Here is a 21,077-nt window from a genome sequence, read left to right as displayed (position 1 = left end):
TGTGGTGTAGAGTGGAATTGTGTTGTGGAGTGGAATTGTGTAGTTTGGTGTTGAATTATGTGGTGTGGAATGTATTTGTGTAGAGTTGAATAGTGTGGCATGGAACAGTGTGGCATTGAGTGTATTTATGTGGAGTGTTGCTACATGGCATAGAGTGTATTTATGTGGTATGCAGTAGAGCGCAATAATGTGGCCAAAATCACAGATGATTATTCCACTATAGCTCAAAAGCCTAAACTGAATCCAGAGTATGCAATGCAACTAACACCTTCTAAATACTTTTACTGCATGTTTAAAATGAGCAAATGGCACAATATAAGTCTGTTGTATTTTTATTTCCATTAATAACATATTTTCTCTGATCTGAAAACCTAAACAAGTATATCCACCAATCAATCTTCTGTCCCATGTTTGAGCAACAGCCCAGTTGTGTCAAATGACATTGAAAACTGTGTACTCCAGGAACACCAGCAAGCAATTAATATGAACAGACCTCCTATTCATTGAACTTTATCAAGCAAACTGAAACTCTACAATTAACAATGAAGTAAAATACAGAATGTCGAGAACGTAGTCTCTAGCTCTGCTGTTTCCCTCTCAAGGAGACGCATATGGAAGGGGATAGGTCCAAAGTGGGGAAAGAGAGCTGGTACTGGATGGCCCGGCACCTGACATTCCAGGGATTCCCAGGCGTAATTTACACCGCAGACTCCAGGTCTTGTCTTCGTTTGAAACAACAGCGCGCATCCTGCGTCAGCTAATGACTGTGTTATTCACCTGGTGCGACCTGAGGGAGCAGAGCATCAGCACGCAGTGCCTGGGGAGGGATTTATACACGAGGAGGGGGCTGTTGAGAATGCAAAGACGCATCCTCAACAAGCCCGGCGGAGCGTGGCGCACGCGCGCTTGGGGGCGGGGGAGCGGACCCTTTGAAGTGCTCCCAAAAGGCGGATTGCATGGCGGCACGATGCGCGTGATTGCAATGCAATCCGCTTTTTGGGAGCACTTTTCAAACCCGCTCTCTATAGTCTCGCTTTGCGATCGCTTACGCGATAGCAAGGCGAGACCTAAAAATGGTACTCAATAACTGGAAAGACACCTCCAAGGCAAAGTGGATGGCTCAACTGGGTGACAGAAAAGTGTGGCTCAATGGTTAGAGCGGCAGACCCTGATGCAGAGGTCTGGCCCGGACCAGGGTTCAATTCCCGCCTCGGCGGGTCTTGGGCTCAATTTCCCCGGACCCGATAATTCTCGCCTCGGTGCCTATTCTAATCATGGGTCTCACTCTGCAACTCTGGGCAATAGCTTGCTTAATCTCCACAACGGCCCCAAAAGCGCTAAGGATGCCTGGCTTTCACCTTGGGGGTGCCCAGAAGTGGGCACTTCACAGGGAAAGGCCAGGAAGGGTTCCACAGCGGTATGTGCACAGCGCCTGAGAGACCCTTTCGGGGGTGTGCGGAGCGCTATATAAATGCACTACATTTACATACCTTAGGGGAGCGGATACAGTGGCCCTACGAGATTCACCATGGAGACAGCCCGACAGGAAAATGTGGGCAACCCTGGACAAATACCTAGACCCGTATGATCCGCCCTGAATAGGACCAGTGGAACTATCCGGATAGCAACCCACATTAGACAATAGTGAATACGCCAACTCTCATTCTATGCCATCCTCGCTCTCTCGTGCTCTGGCCCCCTGTCCCTCTCTGTGCTTTCTATGAACCATAAGAGTGCAGTGGGTGGAAGATAGCCAAAATAGGCTAATTGTAACTTAACCTACATAGCCAAAGTGGGCGACCCTGTAACAACAAGCGATGCAGAGTGCATGTTAATTGTTTTATGTATGTGTTATGTTATATGTCATGGGTTTTGGGGAGAAAAAACAAAATTCTTAATAAAAATCTGATATTTAAAAAAGTACTGCAGTACTCGAATGGCCAACAGGAGAAAAAGCTCCTGCAGCCAAGAACAGGCAACTGTTTTTTTTTTTTTATTTATTGTTCCTTTCTAACAATACACGTGTCTAACTCTTTCCGAGTGTTAATCCTTTCATGTACAACTCCAGCCCACCTGTAAAGCTAATTTTTCAAAAATGGCTAATCGGATTTACACCAAATCACGCTTTGTAAATTCAGTCTAATTTGGTGTAATTCCGTTCTGCCATTTTTTTCTATATCAGAGAACACACTTTCTAATGAGGATCAAAATTGGAAAGCACACTTTTGCAACTCCCCCTTTTTATTGCTCCCTCTTGACAGATCAGCAAAAAAAACTTTCCATGAAAAATCCAAAGTGGATTAACTTTTTGTTTTGGGAAAGTGTCTTGCAGATTCGTCCCAGTAGCAGACTTATTAAAAAAACAAAAAAAGCCTTTCCTATGCGAAATGTGACCCAACAAGAACTACTGTCTTACCCAACTAGAACTACACTGGTGTGAGAACCGTCAGTGTAGTTATTGAAGTATGTATGTACACCCAAATACACACATGCATTTACTTAAACAAATGCCATTGTGCTCCTATAACTCCCCTTCCCTGCACAGTGATTCCATGGGATTAGCTTCCATGGGGGATCCTTATGGTGGCGCCTACACAACATAAGACACACACCAGGAGATGATGGACGAAGAGCTGAAACTTTTCAGACACTCACCCCCAGTCACAGATCTGGGTTGAATCCATCATCGTTCTTCAGCTCACTTTGCCACTCCAGTTAAGACCCTGGCATATGCTCAGTCTTGACCCTGTCCCTCATGGGAACAGTTCAGCCCGAACTGCCAAGCCAGGTCTTCCCTGGACCGGAAACAAGCATCCTGGGATGGGTTTGATGTAACATCCCTCATCAGCCAGGCTAGCTTGAATCCAGTGGCAAAGTGAGCAAGCGGCCCACGTCTGGGCATACCCTGACAACTTAGGGCTCTCTGTCCATCATCACCTTGTGTTTGCCTACACAACGTAAAACTGACAGCAATAGCGATCAATAATAATGAGTTTTCCACCTCTGGGTTCCAAGTGGCATCGTAGACAACCTGAACTTCACTATGTTTTAATGTAACTAAAATACCTCAGTTATTCACTGCTGCCTTCTAAATTCTGTATACAGTTATGATGGAATGGACTTTGCATGTAGTCTAAATGGCTCAAACCTCGCTTGGCTCCTGTTGTCCGTGGTAATAATAAACCCTTCCAATATTGACATCTATCATCTACAATGCTATATATAATTATCATCGGATGCCCAATGTATACAGCTGAACTGGCACAGTCAAAAGCAGTCTATCAAATTCATATAATTTCTCAGTTCAGAGCTAAGGGCTTTTTGGTTTGTAGGTAGGTGAGGACAGGGATCGGAAATATACTAGATAATATCTGCGAGGCAAAGAAGATGTGAACCAGTAATGAGTCACTTTTTTCAGCCTAGAAGACATGGAGCATGTTAGAGCTACCAGAAGCAAGTAAATTGTTCCAGGAAGGAAGCCCAACCCTCTGATTACATTTCTATTCGGCTTGAAAGGAAATTGTGGGTTTTCTGCATTACCTAAGCAGGGGAGGATCTATTCTGGTGTCCTTGTTAGCTAGTTGTTTTTCTGTCTGCACTGGTGAATTAATGTTTCCGTGAGGAATGAGATTCAAACTGGACCGGGAGCTGGAGAGCTGTACAATGTTTGTGGTGGCTTCTGTTTGGAGGATGGGATGAGGCCCTTTGGCTAAATTCCTGACTTTGAAATCTTGAGCCGTGGATTAAATTCCCAGCTTTGGCAACTGACAAAAGAAATTTCAGATTCTAGACAAATTTTCACCTCTCGTCCTGCCTGAAACTGAAATATAGTGGGACATATTCACAAATGAATTTTGGAGTATGAAAATCAGTACTCCTAAAGTACCCTTTTATATATTATCGGTCCTTTAAATGGCCAGGTACTATTAGGCACCCCTTTAATTTGGAAGGGATAGCCCCAGCACTGCTCCAATGCTTTTAATGAGTGCGTACTGGCACTTCTCAGCAGCAGAGGTTCTCTGGGACAAGGAGTATCTGCACTTCTCTATCTCCATTTCAAGCACTGCACATTTTTACATGTGAAGTGAAGTGAAGTGAGGGGTTTTATAGAGCGCGTCTGCTGCCCGAGGGCGTCCAAGCGCTGGTAATGGAACGAGACTCTGAAGAGGGGAAGAGGAGGGAGCAGGGGGGGGATTAGTTTCTGAATAAAAGTGTTTTCAGTTCTTTGCGGAAATGCAGGAGGGTGGGGTTGGATCTAAGTGAAAAGGGAAGAGAGTTCCAGAGTTTGGCAGCGTTCAGAGAAAAGGACCTACCTCCTGCTCTAGCTTTTTTAATTCTTGGGACTACGGCGAAAAATGCATTGGTGGAGCGAAGGGTTTTACCGGGACAGTAAGGGGAGAGAAGTGAATGATTAATCTCCGGGCTCGCTCTATGAAATGCTTGATGCGATATGCAGAGAGCTTTGAACTTTATTCTCTCTCTGACGGGGAGCCAGTGGAGAGATCTGATCCCTGCCTTGACTGACTGTCTGCGAGGGATCTGAAGAAGAGTGCGGGCAGCACAGTTCTGTGTTCTCTGCAGTTTTTCCAACACGTACTCTGGGGCTCCTAAGTATAGAGCATTGTTGAAGTCCAACCTAGATTGTACGAGGCCCTGGATGACCACCTGCTTGGCTTCAAAGGGTAATATTGGCAGGATTGTTTTCAACATTCGGATAATCCCGAAGCAGGTTGCAGCTGTTTTCGTTGCCCGAGTATTTAGTGTGAGTTTGTTATCTAGCCATACTCCTAGGCTTTTTATATCTTCCTTCGGAGTTGGCATTGGTCCTAGACTTGCGGGCCATAGCTGGTCATGGGTGGTGGGAGGAGAAGGGCCGAGGATCATTATCTCGGTCTTATCACCGTTGAGTTTTAAGGATGACTTTGTCATCCAACTTTTGACATCCTCCATGCATGCTGCCAGATTGGATTGAGGGAGCACGCTGCTTTTCTGTGTCAGGGAGACCACCAGCTGGGTGTCGTCCGCATACGATATGATTTTGATACCGTATTTTTGGACAACCCCCGCCAGTGGCCTCATGTACACATTAAACAGCGTGGGACTCAATGAAGAGCCCTGGGGCACGCCGCAGTTTAGGGGTCGGCTTTTAGAGTAGGAATCGCCATCAAAGACCTGGAAGGTTATGTTGCTGAGAAATGAGCTCAGCCAATCGAGGGCGTTTCCTGAGATGCCAAGATCGAAGAGTCGGGATAACAGGGTTTTGTGGCATACTGTGTCAAATGCTTGCGCTTAGATCGAGGAGGACCACTGCCACTGTCCCCCCTCGATCCAAGATCCTCCTAGCTTCTTCCGTAATGGCTAACAGCGCAGTTTCTGTGCCGTGTCTAGGGCGAAACCCTGTTTGGGTGGCGTCCAGTAGGAGGTTCTCCTCAAGGTAGTTGGTGAGATGGAGGTTGACGAACTTCTCCAAAATGTTACTTGCCCATGGTAGCAGGGAAATTGGGCGATAGTTATTAGGGTCTGATGGGTTGAGATTCGTTTTTTTTAACAATGCTTTCACCATTGCTTGTTTCCAGGCAGGGGGGGGGGGGGGGGGGGGGGACTACCCCTGATGAAATGGAACTGTTGAGTAAGTCCAGAAGAGTAGGAAGAATGATTGGGTTGACCATATTCATCATCTTAGGGGGTGCAGGGTCGAGGGGAGAACCAGATTTTACCTGAAGTGCAAGAGATTTGAGTGATTCCAGGTCTAATAATGGAAATTCATTCAGGTGAACTTGCGTAGGGTGTTCAATGGCGCTCGTGGGTTGTGGTGTGACAGCTTCGGAGTTGGGGTTTGTGAATGATGAGTATATTATATTTATTTTTTGAAAGAAGAACTCAGCTAATTCGTTGCAACGGGAGATAGAGTCGTGGGTTGTAATTATAGGTGGGGGGATTTTGGAGAGGGTTTTAACTACCTGATATATTTCTTTGGGTTTGGATCTAGCTGCCATGATTTTCTCATTATAGTAGATGGATTGAGCAGAGTTTATTTCTATTTTGTAAGCTCTGATATTTTCTCTGTATCTTTCTTTATCGGTAAAGGCGTATCCCAGGCGCCACTTTCTCTCCATTTTTCTGCACTGTCGTTTCAATTCCCTGAGTTTGTCCGAGTACCAGGGGGCGGTTTCTCGGGCTCTTTTCAGCTTGGTTTTTCTTGCGGGGAGGATGGTATCAATGGAGTCCTCTAGCCATTTGTTAAAAGTTGTGCTATTTTGTTCAGGGTTTTTGGAAAGGATAGGTTTGGAATTAGAGAGAAGGCCAAACCACGACTCTGGCGGAAGTTTCGACCAATTTCTCATCTTCCGTGTAGTGGGAAGGGGGGGCGGCGTGGCTTTCCATGTAGACTAGTTAAGGGGGATTAGATGATGATCCGTCCAGGGTAGGGGAGTGATGGAGCCGACTGTTAGAGTGGGGCAGTTGGTAAAGACTGGGTCAAGCAAGTGACCTTTGTCGTGAGTAGGTGACTTTATTAGTTGTTGTAATTGGATCGCGGCTAGACTAGAGACCAGCTCGTTGGCGGTGCAGTCGGTGCTAACATCAAAATGAATATTGAAGTCACCCAACAGCGTGAAATTCGAGGAGGACATGGCCGTATCTGCAGCGAACAAGGGTAAAGAGGAGGGAAAGTGGTTCAGTGGGCCTGGCGGGCGGTATATAAGAGCCCCTGTTAAGCTGTCGTTAGGAGTGAGCTTGAGGCAGAAGGACAAGCTTTCGCAGTCCGGGATTGGGTCAGAGGTGCAGTGGCATTGATAGACTTATGGATGATGGCGAGGCCTCCTCCTTTCCCGCATGGGCGGTCCCGGCGTTCAATTTGGTAGCCCGATGGCAAGGCTTGAATTACATCTGGGTCGCAGTCTAGGGTTAACCAGGTCTCGGTTAGAAAGAGGACATCAGGGGATAGTTCGTCTAGAAGAAGTGAGATTTCTACTTTGTGTTTTGACATAGACCTGCAATTTAGAAGCAATAGGGTGAAGTTTTGCTGTGGCTGCTTAGTTTGAGCCGTTTTTAAGTTAGCATTACAGTGCAGGCAATAGGTGGGAAGATTGAGGGGATGATATCGGTGGAGGCAGCTGTCCTTCGTGGGGGGTTTCAATGTGAAAAGGGTGGCAGAGTTATATTGCGTCCTGTGAGAAGGGTCAGGGGGGGCAGCCCCTGTCCCCGGCTGGGCGCAGACGGGCTTGCCTTAGGCGCGCAAACGGCGCTCCCGCTGCGCTCGTCCGCTGCGCTTCCGGTGGATGCACATTTTTGTCGTAGAGGGGAGGACGCTATGGGGGGGGGGGCGTGGCCAGGGTGCACGCCGGAGATGGCAGCAGCTAAAGTTTGTTTTCACTAAAGTCCGTAACAGCGTTTAAATCGGCTGTGCGGGTTAGCAAAGTGGGGGCTTCTGTCCCAAGAGTAGGCTTGAGTGGGGTGAAGTTATAAAACACAAGAGTAATCAGTGGCTTTCAATTTTAAAACACAACACACCTAGCGCTCCCGGCTTCCGCCTCAAGAGTGGGTTTCCCCATGTATTTATGCATTAGCCCCAAACTTCGAAAATGGAAATAAAGTAGGAATATTCATACACAATTAGTACAAACAGAAAGGACTTCGCACTCTTTCCACTTTTACGACTAGGGAGTTTGGAAGTCTCGAGCCGATTCAGAAAGGCATGTAAGAGTAACCATAAAGTACTCCTTCCAGTACTAATAAAAGTTTTCTGAATAGCCCCAATTATGTCTCATTAGAAGTGTGCTGTTTAATACAGCCACATCTACCAACCCACTCTGCATCCCAGGTACACAGCTTGCGTTTTACATGCGCCTGCTGTTATCATAATAAATATTTTCTGTAAAGGTCTGTTTTGGATCTAGAGCCACACACAGTATGTGGACTACCCAAAATAAACTAAAAATAAATAAGAGATGGGGCTTTGTTTGTCTATTGTTTGTTTGTTAAGAGGAACATTTCCCTTATAGACCCCTTTTTTCTGTCCTAGTTGAGGTACTAATCCATAACAGAGAACGTCACCAATAAATTGCCCCATAATTGAAGTCTCATCCCCCGATCTCTTCTTTTCATTCATGCTACAGCTGGAAGAAAGTTCAAAAGTTTCACCAAAAGAGGTCAGCTTAAAAACTTTCAGGGATAACTGTACGTCTGTGTATGGGCCCAGCTCCTCTCCTCTACCCGAGAGAAGAAGCCATTCTCACTAAGTTGCCATTAGGGCTCATTGTGGTGATTAAGGTTATGTGTAATTTTTCCCCTGTCTGCGTTAGGTGTAATAAATCTAACTAATTTGGGACATCCACTTGCACTAACTAACCATACTGAAAAAAAATGCTAACAAGACGTAGTGTCAAGCTGTCCTTAAACCACTGCAAGGTAACTAGACAACGGGCAGGCCAATCTGCCCCAGGCCTTATCTAATTGGCTGTCAGCAGCCAATTAGGATAGGTGATACCTGGGCCCATTTAGACTGGTTGAAAGAGCTGCACATCACGTAAGTGAGAAAAAAAAACTTAGCTCCGTTTTCTCACCTTTGCAACAAGTCAGAATAGGTTCATATATCAGGATCATGCAGATTGGCTGCTGTGGGTAGACTTAGGCTACCTAGACTGCATTTTGCCATCCAGAGAAGCATAGCCAGCTGGAACACACACTAGCACAAAATGGGATAAGGGCACAAACATAGAAAATAGTCTGCTTGCAGCGCACACTTTGGTGGTTTTTTATATTTAATTATTTTCTGCATGCAACCTTCATATTGCTTATAATGGCTATTTTGCTTTTTGGTGAAATATTTCACGCCCTTCTAGTGGACATGGTGTCCTGAGAGGCGGAAGGTGTGTGTAGGCAGTTTTGAAAGGCATCAGATGACAAGTTATTTGAGCTCCAAAGCAAAGCGTGTTCGTCAAGGGGCCAAAGATGGTGGCAAGGGCCGGCTAGCAATTCCAGGTCTCTGGTAGACTGCTAACTAGATTCCGGGACTTGGTGGAAGGCCATTCCAAAAGCAGCAGAAAGCAGTTGGTCTTACTGCAGTTTATTTGCTTCAAATAAACAGTTTTAAGATATAGAATTGCATCTAGCTTCCCTCCAGGGGCCAATGGCCATGTCCTTCCATGGGCTGGGTCGGTGGAATCACTTCTATGTCCTCTCTAGTACAGTTGAAGGAAAGTTCTTACAGTATTGCTGAAGAAAAGCATCAGGTTGCCGCTACTTGTACATGGTAGTATACTTAAACAACACAGCTACTTCTAAAGTTAGGAGGACCCTGGCTCCCAAAGGTAAAATGGTGTGCATTGGCCAAGAGCCCATTCCAGGGAGGCCCCTTCATCCCCTTGACCCTTTCAAGCCTCTGGGCATCATCACATGGTCGGCCTCCATACTTACCGAAGGAGCAGACATTTCCTCTAGAACAATGCCTTGAGTGTGCCATGAGACTGGCATCAGGACTCTTCGGACCCTCCCATCCTGAAGATAACTCCCAGGCTTAGCATCCAATCCCTAGGGCAGAGCATCACTTTCGGTCCAATGGGAACCAAGGTCATCTCACAAGCTCTGGTCCCAGGTAAATTGGCCACATAGTGTCAGCGTGGTCACTTAATTAGCACTGAGTGGCCTGTCCCATGTCTATTTTAATGACGTTGACATGGAAGCCTTCCCTGGTCTGAGGGCCTCCGTGGGGAGGAGAAGACAGACTACCAGTCTGCCCTCTAAACACACTACTAGAGGAATATGCCATGGACAAAGGAAAGCTATAACTGATGACAAGAAAGCGAATCTTAAGCTTCTGCTCAAGTTGCTACATCTTAACAGAAAAGAGGTCCTCGGCATCAGAAGGCTACCTCCCCGTGAAACAGATGGTCTGTGCTTTTGTAGCGTGGAAATATTTTAATATGTTTAACCTTAAGTACCGCCTCTGACTGCTCTCTCTTGCAGTCAGGCTATATTTTGTCGGGTACACACGGACCTTGAAACAAGAAGTACCTGTATAAATGTCGATGTGGTTAAGAGCAACTTGTTTTCACATCCTCTGACAGGAAAAATAAGGTCCATCCGATTAACTACAAAAAATTGACGGTTAACTTACTTTGTGTACAGCACCCTTTCTCAGGACCACTGAGCCGAAGAAGGTTTCCGGTTTACACGGTACTGATTCCGCCCTGCAGCCTGGTCGCGCATCGCAGAACTCCAGACTCGGCCTGGTTACCATCATCTGGCTCCTATTAATACCCGTTTACGGGCAGCATGCCTGTGCCACCACAGAGAGAAAAACAAACATGGCGCCTCACAAAGGGAGGATTGTCTTGCCTCAGACTCGTGGAAGGTTCTAGAGATTTCTCGAACTCACGATTCCACACAGGCTGTGCAGTTCCAGAAAGTTGTAACCTCAGCAGACATCCCTGCAAAATCACAGCAAAGGGTTCAAGGTACAGACAGGGATGTCACTGGCACCTAGCACAAACAGCTGCATGGCATGTTCTAAACGGTCTTTGTTACTTCTCCAGGAAATAACATCAACGTTGGCACCAGTGTTGTGAAAAGCATTTAAATAGCACGCAGTCTGCCATTAATATGGCTTTGCAGCGCTTTGGCACGTTTGTAACCTAGTGTCGAGTATTCCATGGCAGAGTACCTATTATTTAGGGCATGTGAGGGGCAATGGTTCACGTTTTGTTGTTTATCGATGTAAGTTTGCTGGTTGTCGCTGTAGGTCTGGCAAAGGTGCTAGAACTGTGCTGGCCTTTTTTTCCAGCGAAGCCACAGACCTCCTTCCACGGGCAAACTTGGCTCCTTAAGAGAAACACTAGCCCGAGCGAGTTGAAGGAGGGCAGTTGTTGTAGGCATCTCTTGGGTTGTTCAAGTGTAACCTGAAAGGCGCCAATCTCTTCAGAATTTGAAAAACATTGAGATTACGACGATCTAATCCGAGCCATTTACAAACACTGACTTGAAGTATGTGCCTAGAACCCACTGGTAGACGGCTGCCCCTTGAGCCACCAGCTGGTGTGCCAGCAAAACGGGAATATTTTTCAGCAACTTGTTTACCATCTTGGCGACACAGCAACCATCGTTGGATGAGTTATGACACTCAAGAGGGTCAGTTCATGCCATGGGAGCAAGGAAGGGTGTTAACAGAAAGAAAAGATGTACTCCATTCTGATATTTATACAGCTTTTGCTACCCAGAACCATAACATACCTCTAAAAATGTCAGCACAATCTTGGCGTCACCTTAGTAGTGCCTACCCGATTCTCTACCTTCCATTTAAATCAAGCATCACTCTCTAGGGTCTTGACTTACTCTGGCTCCATCCTCATGGTGAAAAGGCCTCAGAATTCCTGGAAATGGAGTCTGAAATCCTGCCATAGGTGACATAAGAGTTGTGAATCATATTGTGTTATGTGGCTTTTGTTTTTTAGTATATTTTGTTTACCTCTTTTTACTTATTTTGTGTTGCATGTTCTGGAGGCTGGGAGTTCTGGAGTCTTACAGCAACTTTCAGCCCTTGGACGTTTGAGTGCATCTCTGGAGCTGGCAGGTCCCGTCCTCGGGTCGTGGCCTCATTTATCGCAATAAACTCACTAGTGAACTACCAGCGGCCTCCTCATCTTTCCGGTGCTACACCCACGCACTTCCCCTGAAGCAGTGACAAACCTCAGCTTGAAGAGAATTCAAAATGTTGCCAGGTAGATCAAGAGTGCGCGCTTCACTCATATAGAGAACAATCACTTCGCCGACAGAAGTAGAGCAAGCGCACCACACACAATGTGTAATACAGAAGCAGCACAAACTTCCCACAGGCAGCAGCAGAGCAAGCATCAGTCACATCAAACATAAAATATATGCATCAATTGTAGCTGCAATGTATGCTTAAAAAAAAGGAAACGGTTATAACAGAATGAGCAGCAGTGCAAGCTTCTCAAACACATAAGAGGTCAGACTGCTGCAGGGAAAGATGTTCTCACACAGCGACAGGTACAGTGCAGGAAGCGTTATTGCAAACTAACCTCACAAAAATCAGGTAAGACACAGGCAGCATCACTGCAAGCTTCACTCACACACATCAGGTAAGAGCAGGGCCAGCACCAATGCAGACGGCACTCAAGTGTATATTCAGTACATCACAGGCATCAACATGGAAAGCTTCCTTCATGTAGAGAAGAAGTACTGTAGAAGCAGCAGTGTACGAATCTATACATGTGCTACATGCAGGGGCGGATGGTGCATAGGGGCGAATGGGGCGTTGCCCCACCAGCCTCCGGACGACGAGGATCGGGGTCGGAGCGGAGGAAGACAAGACACTAAGACAGTCAGACACCTTGAAACAGTGTACTTAGCACTGCAGTGCAGCCCAGCCTTGTTGTACAAACACACACACACCCTGCGCATGACGTGTGGTGGACGTTCGTTCGACTTCAATATCGCCCAAGTCACGCATGTGCAGAGTGTGTCTGTGAGGCAGTGGTGAGGGCAAGCAGGCGCTACCTGAAGCAGCTGGTTTTCCAGGACTTCGGTCGGATTTCCGGCTCGCCCTGATCTGACGTAGTCACGTAGCTCAGCTCAGAGAGCATTCTTCTAGTTCTAAGATCCCGCCTCTTCCCCTGACTGGATGACGCGAAGGCGCCAAAGCGGCGGCGGACCCCGGCACAGGAACACATAGCAGATGCGGCGCGGACCCGGCGGTCAGGCAAGTGTCCCCGTTTTTTTTATTAACTGTATTTTTAACCCCACCCTCCCCCCGCGACCCCCCCTGCGACCCCCCCTGCACATATTGCGAGCCTCGAGATCTGGCAGTAATGAAAAAAGGAACACCCACCCGCGGCTGGTGCAGTACGAGTGATGTATAAGTTCCCCGAAGCTGTACTACCTTGTTTTAAACAATTCTATTGGTGAGTAAGTTTATTTTCCCCGAGTCAGAGGTCTCCCTCATTTATACCCTTCTTCGGTCTTGTACAGTCTAAGAGTCAGTCCTCCGATCTCCCTCTGTCTCTCGGTACCGGGCAGGAGAGTGTTTCCCCGGGTGTCTTCCCTGTCTAAGCTCACACCGTCTCTCGGTACCGGGCGGGAGAGTGTTTTATAGGGTCTCCCCCTGTCTTTGCTCACCTCGGTACTGGGCGGGAGAGTGGTCTCTCTTTACATACTGCCTGCCCCCCTGAGCAAAGTATTGTTTTATGTAAAATGCTTTGGAAAGTCATACTTTGATCACATATACGTAAACGGACATGGGGTGTGGCGGCTGGCCATGTGTGCTTTCAAAGGGAGTGCTCAGTGCCTTCTTCAAGGGGTGTGGATCTAAAAATATGTTAAAAAAATAAGTTAACTTAAGAAAGTCACTATTAAGATCTGGGACCGATCACAAAACATTTTTGTCTGATGCTATCAAGGTAGTGCTTGGTTTAAACACTCAGTTTTACCAAAGTACTAAAGGAAACAGGCTTCAGGAATTTATAATGTGACAATAACGTTTGTGCACATTTACTATGTGGCATTTTGTTTTGCGGTGATGTGTTCTGTTTTTTCTTGTGCAGCTGTCTTTTTGTGCTGCAATGTGATTTTGTCTAATTGTACTACCGAATTTTTGTGTTCCGTTCTGTTCCGAGTGTGTATTTTTTTTTGCACCACGTTATATTTGATTTGTGGTGTTATGTTGCTTTGTGTGTGTTATGCTTAGTTGTTTATTTTAGAACTGTCAGCACTCGTTGCAATATTTCTAGCCGAAAGCAGCACATGTTGTAATATTTTCAGCCGAAAGCAGCACATACATTGAAAGTTACTGTGACAAGCAACCAATACTTTACATCTAATCATGCTCGGCGAGGATTCCGGCACATTTACTGCCACATTACCACGACAACCTGCCAGGTCGGTCCCATGCATATACTTCAAGGGAACAACGTGTGTACCCCTTGTCTCCTAAGCACGCATGCCTGTTTGTGGGATGCTCCTGTACAGCGCGCGCGCTGGAGTAGGAGTGATGACAGAAAGAATGAAAGATAATAAGGGAGAAGATGAAAGGTGCGAATATATAGAATGGTTTAATAACATTCTTGCTTTTTGAAATGTGCTTGAAAATGCACTCTTTTATCAAAATATTCTCGAGGGAGGACCCCCCCCGGAACCCTCCTTCATAGGGTTGAGCTTGCTTGCTGTGCTCGCTCACCACATTGAGCTGCCAGTGACTTATACGCACTACCTCTTTCAATCTTCACCAGCCGCCACTGGCTACATGGGCATGATCAGTACAAGCTATACACAACTAACTCCTATCATTCAACCCTATATTATTTTGTGTTATGTTATGCAGATCAGTAGAGCGCACGATCACCCGGGAGGGTATCCTGGTGCTGAGCAGATGTGAGTCTACCACAAAGAAGCTGTGAAATCTTGGAATGGTTTTGGCTGAACATAAAAAAGATTAATCCCAACAATATCCAATAACACTGGACTAACCACGGGTTCCGCAGCAGTGTGCTGCCTGGTGTACAGTGCCTTAATGCCTTGCCCCAGAGGTAATAGGCGCTTTATCAACGCAATTACAATACAAAATACAGTGCTTAAAGAAACAACACACACACACACACCTATCGTGCGGCATGGACATCAGCAATGTGTGTTTCCATACATCTGCAGCCTGGGCAGCAGCACACACTTCCCTCACACAGCCAGGTACAACAAGGGAAGCAGTAGAGCAAGCTTCCCTCACACAGAGCTCGGTGAGATCAAACTTCCCTTGTTAACAAAAAGGGGTTCACCACAACCACTGGTACAGTCCAGCCACCCTCACACACTGTGCCTTCTAATCTTCCTAATCAGTCTGTGTGGCAAGGAAATGATACATCGCAGCCATGGCTGCCCCTCAAAAAGATAAACTGCCTTTCCTGAGGGAAGTGGTGCGACTTCCTCTCCCATGCCCAAGCTTTGGCATTCCGCCAGCCACGAACACATATGACAACACTTGTGAAACCCACCTTGGATTTTACCCTCGGTAAGGAAAACAAAAAGCGAAAGTCGCCCATGATTTATTTACTTTACCCACCACCTTGTCAGGGGACCACTGGAATAATAAGGGTCGTTGTTTCCTGTAGCTGCTGCTGCCGCCAAGGTGAGGGATTCGTAGAACTGTAAATAACAAGTTTCTCTCGAGCTCATCGGAAGAATTAATGGAAACTGAGTTGAGCTCGGGAACAGGGTTGGAAAGCCCAAGTGGGGCACAGGCTGCAGAACAGAGAGCTGCTTTTAGGGGTGGACGGATAGATCGGTCGTCGGCCGTCCACCCTGCTTACACAACCCTGGGGGAACACACACAGCCTTATGACACACACTTAAACACTTTATTGCTCCTGCAGTCCTCCTGGAGACGGCTGGGCTCAGTACAATGTGGCACTGGTACAACGACACCCAGGTGTTAGCCCCCAGCCCACCGCGGCTCTCTCCAGTGACCGGAGCGGTGTGTGATTTTCTATGGCAGCTGCGAACAGGTTCCTCACTGTGTAAACTTTCGAGGGCGGCCACTTGCGAAGTCTGTCCCTTATCCCAGGTTTCTGCTGCGCATGAACCCACTACGCTTGCTGAGTACGGTTGTGAGGTGCAAGTTGCACATTGTGGAGCCAGCTGCGAAGACAAAAACCCACATGAACTTTCTTTGAACGAACATTTCAACTCACCAGAAACGCACGCAAGTTGTATCCAGGATAAGGGGTCGAGGTATTGAATGTGGGGAGCAGTTTGGGGGCGCCCGGTCGCAGGTCCTGCTGCAGTCTGTGTCTGGGTTCTCTCACGTGCTCAGCGCGCGCGCCCTTCCCCCCTTTGCCGAGCCCCCTGCTCTCTCTTTAGGAATAACCGCCACGCGCGTTGGTCGCAGGCACCACCAACCTCCGGTGTGCTGCTGGTGGTGAAGGCGGAGCTTCGGTTTTTGATCTCAGCCCTCCCTCCCCTTCAAACCACTCCTTATGTTTTTTGCTCTTTAAATTACTGAGACATAATTTGGCATTCCCCCAGTGACAGCTAACAGTGTGTGGCTGCCAGCTCATTCAACTTGTCTGTATTGTAATGCAATTTTGTGTTGTTGCAGTTTTATATTGCGCGAATTCGACCCGTAGCTATTGGAGCGCTTTACACGAGCACCAGTTAACATTACACAAGGACACAGTCACGTTGTTTGTCGGCACAGTGAGAATAACTAATTTGCCCAGAATCATAGAATGTCGACGCCGCAAACCTGGTTACCCAAGTTCCAAAGTCGGCAGCTCTGGCCCTTACGCCACGGGGCTTACTACCCCTATGTTGGGACACTGAAGCGCTTCCCTACATGTGTGGTTTGCAGGTTGTTTTGATCATATGTAGGAAGTGTTTCCCTGCTCTGTGTGGAGACTACCGATCTGCGGTTATCGTGTTAGGGAATACAGCACTTAGCAAAGTAATGGATGAAGAAGTAAGTGTGAGAGGCAGGCACGCAGTTTATGGTTTTCAGTAAGACGGCAGCTTTGGGCAGCTCTGCAGTTTCATTTATGGATATTTTTATGATCATTGTCCACTTAGCTGGTTATTGCACTGGTTGTCTGTTCTAAGATAGTTTATGATCCCGAGAAGGCATGGATTGGAGATAGAAATGGCGGGTACATGTGCTGGGATAGACTTTGTTAATATTAGTCCATATCTGATTGTCTTTGTGAGATGTCAAGAAGTAGCCGTAGTATGTAGCTTGTCAGGCCCTGCAGTGGTGGATTCAATTAAAGTCGTCAATTGGCCAGCAAGAGATCTCTTCACCTGTTCTGTGCTTGCTCATTTAGTGATGGGTTATTTATTGTTGTGGGCTGGTGCACTGATAAGAAAGCAAAAGTGTCAAGCGGTATAATGGAATTATCATGCAACCTGCACTAATTACTGCAAAAAGAACAATCGATGGACGGAATGCTAAACAATGTCAAACACTCACCCCTAGGCAGAGATCTGGACTTAAATCCATCATTTAATTTTGCTCACCACACCATTCCAGATTGGACCCAGCATATGCATATCTGTCTTGACCCTGCTCCCCATGGAAACAGCTCAGCCTGAACCACCAGGCCCGGTCCTCTCTGGACCGGAAACAGGCATCCTAGACCCACTGATGAGCTCATAACTAAGGCTAAACCAGTCTTGGGTTGCTTGGGTTCCCGTTCAGGAAGGAGCTGGTTTGGCAGTTTGGGATTGACTGTTCCTATAGGAGCAGGGTCAAGACTGATTTGCATATACCAAAGCCCAAACAGAGGTGGCATGGTGTGCAAAATAACGATTGGTTGGGATGCAGTGATTACCAGAGGCTGCGATTAATTCAAGCATTTCATCCATCACTGTGTTGTATACTTATTGTGTCACCCTAAGTGGGGCGGGTATGCCCAGACATGGGTCCTGTGCACACTGTGCCACTGGAGCCAAGCTGTACCTGGCTGATGAGCCCATAACTAGGACGAAACTGGTTCTGGGTTGCTTGTGTTCTGGTTCAGGAAGGACCTGGCCTGGCAGTTCGGGCTGGACATTTTTCTATAGGAGCAGGGTCAAGATTGATTCGCATATAGCTGCGTCCAAACTGAGGTGGCATGGGGTGCAAAATAACAATGGATTGGGATGCGGCCCGAGTGATTACCAGTGGCTGAGATTAATTCAAGCATTTCATCCATCACTGTTTTGTATACCACCTGCATTAACTACGGCTGAGTTTTAAGATTTTATTGCGTCAGTAGAGTTACATATTGTATTGTAATGGCATTGATAAAGCGCTTACTACCCGTAAAGAGGAATTGATACACTTTAAGCCGGCCAGCACGCTGCTCCAGAATAAAAGGTTGTTGGTTAATCCAATTAACAGGAATTAGATGTGATCATTGTAGGAAACTGGTTCTTTATATAGAGAACCAAAATGAAGTACAATCTGTGAAGAGTTCAGTCAAACCCCAATTGGTTTACAGAAGCACAAATAATAACCCATATGCTTTCTTTTGTGGTAGTGTGGGCGTGCAGTTAGGCATACCAGAGGGCATTGCTAAGCATTTGTTGTACTCATAGAAGCAATAAATGTGACACACACTCATAAATCAGAGACCAAATTAGAAAACAAAGACGTATTTTTATATGAATTTTGATACCAAGAACTTCGTCAAGTAAGTACTTTTGCAGTTATGACTTTTTACAGGTAAGCAAAAGAGTTCAATATCATGGGTCTTTATGCAGCAATGTTTCCCTAAGGGAGAAAAGCCATATGTTGCATACAGTTATTTGCAATCAGTTTCTGGGGGTTCTCCTCCGGGACTTAGGGTCATAGGTTGCCTAGGTCCAAAGTGCCACCAGCAGTTTCAGTAAAGCCATCGTGTAGCTGGAGAACTCAAAAACACCTGTGTTTAGCACATGCACTCAAGGTGGGCTTCATTGTCCACTTGCAATATCTAAGAATCGACTTAGACATCACAGGGGCATATCTGCTTGGGCAGATATTTCTACACATGTAATAATAGTGCACCCTGCCTTAGGGCTGTAAGGGGTGTCGTACCCATGCTGTATGCAGTGTCTGCAGGCATGGCACACAGGAGATGTGCCAAGTTGTGTCTTCACTTTTCTCTGTTCTATGGCATGCAGCCTGCACTGGCAGTTTGCCTGTTGGTGCTGAGGGGTCTTTTAGGGTGGCACAATACATGCTGCATCCCTTTGAGACCCTCATTAGCCTCCTTGCCCTAGGTGCCAGGGGTACCATTTACTAGGGACTTACAAGGGGCGCTAAAGTGATTGCCAATTTGGAGAACAATTCCACAGTTTTGGGCAAATAGATCTGGCACTGGGGACCTAGATAGCTGGAAACTAGTGCACTTTTGTCAAAATTATGTCAGATACCAGGCAAAAAGTGAGGATGACCATGTGAAAAAGGGTCACTTTCCTACATTTGTAAGTTAAGGGAGTTTATGTAAGCTGAGTGATTGGTGGGATTGATAGATGTGCTAGAGGAGATTTGGGATTGTGAAATTACAAGTGTGAATTTTAATGAAGGAGAGGTTGTAATTTTTGACATCGTGGAAGGAACGATGCAATCAGCAAAATTACAGTAATAAAGATTAAGGAAAACAGGCTTCTCCCTTAATGTAGGCTGTGCTTAGAAGGAGGAGGCATTCAGAGGATGGAAAGACAGTTGAGGGTTCCTAGCAAGAAATGGAGAGGGGAGTTTTTCATGTAGGTTTTGGAAATACAGAGGAGGAATTTTGAGATCGCACGTAATCAGAAGATGCAAAACTGTAGAAACAAACAGCATTATTTGCATGTGAGATAGTGCTGTAATAGGTATTTTGGTATGCACTAGGGTAGGCAAACAGTCTATCTGCTTGTAGGCTACCACAAGACTACAGCTTCATCAAGGACAGCTAATAAGCTCAAGGGCTGGAAGTTTAAGTTAATGCCTGGAGCAGTGCTTTATTTGAGCCAGTGGTTTTCGGTGCTCAGCACCGGCACTTAATTGTCAGCACCGGTACTTGTGAAGGTGTGCACATAGTGGCACTGTTTGTCTAATTTAGAAATGAGCACAACAGCAGTTGTTTATGAATTCAATATATATTAAAAACGAATATTACCTGCCGCCCACGCCGTTCTTAAAGCTTTGGGGGCCTGGAATAGTCGCAATAGTCACATAGTTGTTGTGCTGGTACTGTCATTGGCAGCGGCAATGTTTTGTGCAAGTTGAAGCGGCCTCCTGATGAGGGCCCTGGCATGTGTTTGTTTACTCATTAAGCACTGGCCTGGAGGCATACAAAGGAATATATCAAGCGCATTAGGCTGCACTTAATGGAAGCAGCAAACTCATGATCAAAGCAGCATAAGATAATATACAGGGTAAGAAATGCAAACACAGAAAGGGAGATTCTACAAAGGCCGTAGCAAATGTCTTCTAAGGTTCACCCTTAAAGTTTGGCATTCGGTATGTACCTGACCCTTGTTAGACCATCAGGGGTGTAATGCAGACCCCTGCAGCCCCTCCGGTGAAGCAGACCCCTACCCTTTTGGGAGTTACATTCACCCCAAGATCCTTGAATATCTTTGTGCTATGGGAGACCTCCTCAACTAGTGCTGAGGGGGGAAGGAGGGGGGGGCATCATTTTGCGTTACACCACTGCTGCCCTTGTAGTGTAATGACCTGCTCTGTGGCCCTATGTATTTGTTCTTGACTCTCGTATGAACCTGGTGTGTGAGTGCCTGCTCCTTAATTCTAAACACACTAACGCATTGCTGCCTGCTCTGTGACCCTGTATGTTCGTGAATGACTCTCATGTGAACCTAATGTGTGCCTGCCTCTTATGTGAGCCTGGTATGTGGCTGCCTGTTATGCGACCCGGTGCCTGATTGTTGTGTGATAGAAGTGTGCACCTTCTTTTCGGTGACCTATTCGTTTGTGCTTGACTCACAATTGATCTTAATGTGTGCTTGTTTTGTGACTATGTATTTGTACCTGAGTTGTCTTTGGCAGCATCCTACTGGTGGGGCTGCATCCAAGTCATAAGGACATTGCACGCGCTTGCTAACCTCAGGTGTAATGATGGATATCCAAGTGTGATCAGCGTCATCAGGAGAGACAGCCTTCGTAAGACCCAGAATACAAAGTGATCAACTCAAATGATACCTCTGACCCCGATGGCATCAGAGCCTATGTTATACCAGGGCAAGTGATTCTGTAACTGTCATATGTCCTTGTGACTACTGCCAATAAACCCACACTAATTCAGCTCTTGAAAAGCCCACACTTACTCAACTCTTAGTAATCACTGACTCACTCACTATTGTTGTTGTATGATATGATCACTTTTATGGCATTAAGTTGTCAAATAAAGTATTCTTGACCAACTCACTCAGGTTTTGCAGACTTAGCTCTTTAAAAGTGCACTCTCTCTGACTTCTTAATGAGCTCCACACTCACTAAAAACTGGTATAGACCTCACGACACTCACTAAGTTCTTGAAGCCCAGAGCTCACTCGCTAAGGTATTAATAAAGCCCAGACTCACTCACCAGTATATGCTTCCAAACGTGCTCAGC

At 46.4% G+C, this 21,077-nt stretch overlaps 1 protein-coding gene across 2 annotated transcripts in view; it reads right to left on the bottom strand.

The window, feature by feature from the left end:
• Positions 1-21,077, bottom strand: part of P2RY11 (purinergic receptor P2Y11) — a 112,973-nt gene that overhangs the window by 15,761 nt on the left and 76,135 nt on the right. The window contains exon 1 of one of the 2 annotated variants that reach the window (XM_085600770.1): positions 15,696-15,918. The exons of the other annotated variant lie outside the window; for it this stretch is intronic. The gene's annotated coding sequence lies outside the window, so the exon portion shown is untranslated. Of the gene's footprint in view, positions 1-15,695; positions 15,919-21,077 lie in introns of those variants that run through there. 2 annotated transcript variants of the gene reach the window in all.

Source organism: Triturus cristatus, chromosome 4_2 (genome assembly GCF_964204655.1).
Source record: "Triturus cristatus chromosome 4_2, aTriCri1.1, whole genome shotgun sequence".
NCBI classification, from domain to species: domain Eukaryota; kingdom Metazoa; phylum Chordata; class Amphibia; order Caudata; family Salamandridae; genus Triturus; species Triturus cristatus.
Note: the sequence above shows the minus strand (reverse complement) of the source record. Positions and strands in the feature narration are given on the sequence as shown.